Source organism: Tasmannia lanceolata, unplaced genomic scaffold, assembly GCF_043159265.1.
Source record: "Tasmannia lanceolata isolate RefF3 unplaced genomic scaffold, GAP_Taslan_0.1 ptg000008l, whole genome shotgun sequence".
NCBI lineage: Eukaryota > Viridiplantae > Streptophyta > Magnoliopsida > Canellales > Winteraceae > Tasmannia > Tasmannia lanceolata.
This window is the reverse complement of record NW_027518685.1, coordinates 2382179-2387929: the sequence shown is the minus strand read 5'-3', so window position 1 is coordinate 2387929 and position 5751 is coordinate 2382179. Positions and strand designations below refer to the sequence as shown.

The 5751-nt window shown below is 40.7% G+C and overlaps 1 pseudogene; it reads left to right on the top strand.

Moving 5' to 3' along the window:
- The first annotated feature begins 794 nt into the window (after positions 1-794).
- On the top strand, positions 795-4398 carry LOC143885611 (G-type lectin S-receptor-like serine/threonine-protein kinase At4g03230; annotated as a pseudogene).
- The last annotated feature ends 1353 nt before the right edge of the window (positions 4399-5751 follow it).

Genomic DNA, 5751 nt, shown 5'->3' with positions numbered 1-5751 from the left:
CGTAGTAGGATTTGCTACGGACCATTGCAGAAGGCATTTTGTTGACGAGCTGTTGTATGATACAGCAGCCACATAGGCTCAGATTGTCTTATTCATTTAATTCATCAGGTGGCCGCTCTCTCAAGCAACAGCCGGTCCGCGAAATGCATTCTGCCATGGTCCCTAGCAAATTCCATAAAAAATCATTGCTACATGGTCATATACGGTAAACAATGTTTAAACCATATTACTCATGCATGCAATCATGCAATTACGCATGTCAAAGGACCCAGATGAGCCGATGGTGGATCCTTTGGATCTAAGTCTAAATGAGTGATACATAGATAGATGATGTGGGTCCATTGGCGTGCCGCCTCATGTGGGACATAGAATGATAGTATAGACTCTCGAAAACTTAATGGAACTGTCCTAAATTCGAGTATATTTTGCTGTTGAAGAAAAATAGCCTTCATATTTATATTTTTTTTACTTACAAGCTAAACATGAAATATTTTGCTATATAACATTTAACATAGCAAAATTAAAAAATTCTCATTCTAATGAATCAAATAGAATGAATGAAGTTTCCATATCCTCTCTCTCTCTCTCTCTCTCTCTCTCTCTCTCTCTCTCTCTCTCTCTCTCTCTTCTTAACCCTAAAACCCAAAAACCCATTTGATGTTCATCGGTTACCCATAAGCATGCTCTTTTGTTTTCATATGTCAATGTGTTATTGTGTTTGCCGAATTGCCGGTAAAACTACACTGCTTTGCCCAAAATTGTATGTGCAAAACAACAGTAATACCTAGGACACTATGGCGGATACTCTGATTCATGATGACACCGTTACACATACAAAAAGTAAGATCTACAGATCTGACTTGGTAAGACCCAACCAAGTTCGGATTCAAATTGGGTCCTTTCACCGCCTTTTGGAAAGCATGAAATTAAGAGTATATTAAGGTCCTAACGTATAAAATCTCATTAAAGTATATTCCAATTGGGGGCCTGGGGTTTTAGTCTTAATTGACTTAATCTGTAAAAGGACAAAGCATGGATGAATTATACACAAAAATTCATCCTCATTAAAGTAAACTGAATGAGCTAATCTCTACTTGGTCATTTCCAAGCTAAATACAGAGGCAATAAAAGTACAAGTGAGTGCCATACTGCCATTGATTTGATGATTCAAATCATTTGATGTTCCTTAAAGACTAAAGAATCCCTACACATGGCATTTCTAAACCTTTGATTTGTACAGATTTTTGTACTATTATTTTTCACTCACCATACTTCTATACCTTACATAGAGGTCGGTCAATCTCATGTGACTGTATTTTCAGGGTACGCTACCAGGAGGACAAGAGATAGCTGTTAAAAGACTTTCAAGGAGTTCAGGACAAGGATTAGAGGAGTTCAAGAACGAGGTTATATTGATTTCCAAACTTCAGCACAGGAATCTCATCAGGTGCATTCAGGGAGATGAAAAGATGCTAGTCTATGAATTCTTGCCCAACAAAAGCTTGGACTTCTTTCTCTTTGGTTTGTCCATACAAACTAGAAGCTTTGTATTTGGGGTTGTGTCTATGGTAACTTACTGGTCCTAATTTTTTACATTTGAATGGAAACACTTAAACAGATCAAAACCGACGTGCATTGCTCCCGTGGGAGAAGCGCTTCAGCATCATATTGGGAATTGCTCGTGGTCTTCTTTATCTTCATCAAGATTCTAGGCTGAGAATTATCCATAGAGACCTGAAACCTAGCAATGTTCTCCTAGATGAAGGGATGAATGCCAAAATCTCAGACTTTGGCTTGGCAAGGATTGTTGGAGAAAATCAGACTCAAGGGAAGACTAGAAGAGTTATCGGGACATAGTATGTACAGCGCTTTATCTTCTCACTATGCAGTTTGATTATTCGATTTTAAACCACAATCTTTCTATGGGACCTAAGATCTACATGAAGAAATTAGATATACAAATAACATTGGATAATCAAGAAATAAATTTTCATAATTGATGAATCTATTAGAAATATTTCACACTCGAACGTAATTTTTTTTGTACAATTGTGGATGCAGTGGTTATATGTCTCCCGAGTACGCATACGATGGGCTTTTCTCAGTGAAAACCGATGTATTTAGCTTCGGGGTCATACTACTTGAGATCATCAGTGGGTAGAAGAACACGAGCTTTCATCACTGCGATGACTCTCTGAGCCTTTTGGGATTTGTAAGTAAAATTTTTCTTATTTTTCCTTTGATTTTTATGATTCAGAGTTGTCTTTATAGATCGCTGAGACCATCTTTCAGGCATGGAAATTGTCGAAAGAGGACAAAGTGTTAGATTTTGTTGATCCATCATTACATGAATTCAATTCGAGTGAAGCGTTGAAGTGCTTCCAATTGGAGCTCTTGTGCCTGCAAGAAGATGCAATAGATCGACCGACCATGGCTTTCATTCTTGCCATGCTTGTTAGTGAAACTGTGAATATTCCCATGACTAAGTAACCAGCCACTTTTATAAGGAGATATCACTCTGAGGCAGATTCTTCTAGAAATGAAACAACAATCACAACATTGGAAGGTCGATAAACACATGCACAAGCATCACATTCATTGGTTTATCTCTGTTCCTGTATTTTCAGGTATTCATTATTTGTTGCTGTAATTTAAGGTATTCTTTGGTCATACTGTATCTAGTTTCATGGCAAAAAGAGCACTAAAAAGTTCCTATCCCTAGAAACCAAAATCTTGGAATTTTTTTGGAGAGGCAGTTGATGAAATATACATTTGGTATCATACACCCCACAATTTATTTTGAATTTCTTTCTTTGGCTCATCAGCTCATTCAGAGTTGTTACATCCACTGAAGCCAAAGAGATGGGGCTCATGATAACAAAACAAGAGGGTTTATATATCAGCCCCTGTTTTCAAATTGATGAGAATAACATGAACTCATCTCAGGATTCTTCTATAAAAGGTAAGAATCTCCATAACCAATGCCTTCAAAATTTTATCATTAAAATATGGGCTCCAAATTTCTTGAAATTCTTTTATGAACTGAAATCAAAATTTGTGGAAATGCAACCAAAGAAGTTTGAGTATGTGAAGTTCAAGTGATAGGTTGTTTACCATTGGGATAGCAAGTCGTGGTTTATTTGGTCCTTTGATAGGCTTGTTATCTTATCCTCTGTTCACATCGATTCTTAGATAACTTATTACTGGGACAAAATTGTTGAACAGTAGACAAGATAATTTCAAGTTAAACATATCCAAACAGGATAGATAATCCTAGGAATAGCTTATCCAAGGATTTATGTCCTCAGAGTGAACAGTCAATAGTGTGAAAAGATCATGATGTCCAAAACTTTTTATGAAGTAGAGGCCCCTATTTTTTTTTCCCCAGACCAAATTTATATGGTTCAAAATTAGACACATGATCTTACCCAAGAAATGGTTAGGATCTCGTTATAAGTAAAGATGGAAATGGGAGGCTCACATCAAAATTGAGTATGGTAATGGGTCCTACATCCATATAAGAAGCCTGCCTCAGTCACTTTTAGCCATATCTGAACCCATAACTATTCTTAGATAGCCCTTAAACCACCTATTGTCATCGTTACACATAATTTTGCCAAGTTAAGAAGTACATGAGTTTAGAAGAAAGAATTTTATGTTACAGTTGGGTTTCTTTGGTTCACTTCTATTTGCTTTCTTGATATACTCACTCATTCTGTAGTTAATATTTAAAATATCATAATCCCGTTCTGAAAATAAAGAAGTGAAAAATGACCATGCATTGGTTAGGGATTCGAGCTCTCTTCTTTGTTTTCTTTCACACTAAGTCACCATGAAAGGCGGCCCAGTGCAAGAGGCTCTTACCATTGCGAGGTCTAGGGGGCTAGATGTACACAGCCTTGTAGAAATTTTACTTTAAAAGGAGGCAATTTCTTTGGAGATGAGATTGGATAAACAGCGGACTGTAACATTGGACCCACATAGATAAGCGTCCAGTTGGGATTTGCCGATTTGCTGTCGGATTCACCCTGCCAGACCCCACCGGGTGGGCTTAGTCCGGATTGCCCCGGAAGATAGAAGCCTTCGTTTGATTTTTGAATCAAGATACCAATGGTCACACTCAGGTTATTGGATAGGAAAATGAGCATACAGAGACCATTCGTGAAGGTGCAGTGAACACTCCTCTTGCTCCCATCATATTTGCAGAGACCATTCGTGAAGGGCACGGTTCTAGGCAGTTTAAAGTTGCAGAAATACTCTTGCAATTACGCCTCCTTGATGTTTGATGAAATGCCTCAAAGAGACTTGCCAACTATTGTTTGCAGGGACATTCCAGCAGTGATGCCCACCAGGTGTTTGAAGAAACGTCTATGCGAACCATATTGCGAAGGGGCATAGCGTAAACCCATATAATTTCTTCCATTTTCGGTCTTTATATAGCCCATTCATCATCACCAATCTCAGCCGATTGCACCACGGATTGCCGACGGTCATTCAGGAATCACTCAATACAAGTTACTCTCGGAGAGATACTATAAGTAGGAGCCGTGAGGGCTATACCCGCCTTCTAGTGCCACCGCACCATTAGTATCTCAACACCTGGACACCTTGTGTGTAAAACGGACATAGTTCGTATGCTGGGCGATAGTCACAGCATACAAGTAACTATGCACCCGGCCAGGTGGACCTCACGACATTAAATCTGGTCGCCATCTAAAGAAAGATTCTCGTACAAGGATAATTTTGCAGGGAGAGGGATCTTCTTCTCATCTGTATCCTCTACCTCTTCTTCTTCAGCTCCTTCAGATTCGGTGTCTTCCTCCATCTCGGTCTCCGCGTGGGTTTCCGATCCAGAATCCGGTGGATTCTCACGGCTCGGTGGTCGGCACATTTTGCAGAGTGGAGGAGGATTCCGTGACAATTATGACCTCCGTCGGGGTGAGAGGTGTTGGGGGAGATCGCCCTAGATGGGCCAGTGGGGCGAATTTGATCCCTCTTGGGGTCCGGCGGATCAACCCCGAAGCAGGCCTTTTGGGCGATTCTGTAGGAGGTTGGAAGAAGTTTGGCTCTGAGCCGGCAGTTGGGCAGAGAAATTGGCCTCACCGATCTGAAGAGGAGGAGTGGCTACCCGTCCGAAGCAAGAAGGGAAGACGAATGGAGAGTGCCTTCCACAAAAGAAAGAATAGAGAACTGGGAGATTGGAGATGTTGCAGATGTGCTTTCAGGAATTTTCGAAGGAGGGTTAGATGTTGGAAGTGTCATAAAGTCTGGTCCAGTTCGGACTTCAATTTTCCAGGGCACCAAGAACAGTCAGCGGATCCGATGGCGAGGAGGCGGCTTGTTCCTAAAACAACAGCGCCTCAAGCAGAGAATGTTAGAATGGAGTTGCTTCCTGCAACTTCGGAAGGTGTAGCTTTCAACCTTGAAGTAGTCCCCCTTAAGTCTATTAGTAATGCAGACTTAGGCTTATGGGGGAAGATGAAGGAAGGGTGGGATGGTGATCTGGATGCGCTGGAAGACTGGCTCTCTCACAATAGCAGGACTGAAGCTGTGGTGTATAAAATTGCTCCTTTAGAAATCCAAATTTCCATCCCAGCGGGCGCTAATCGATCTCACTTAATCAGAGATTGGTGCTCTCCATCCCATTCTCCTCTGGAAGATCTACAGAAGTGGGATACAAAATTTCCTAAGGCGGGGAAGCCTTCCTGGTGGAAAATAGAAGGAGTTCCGCCTGAAGCATGGTGCGCCGAT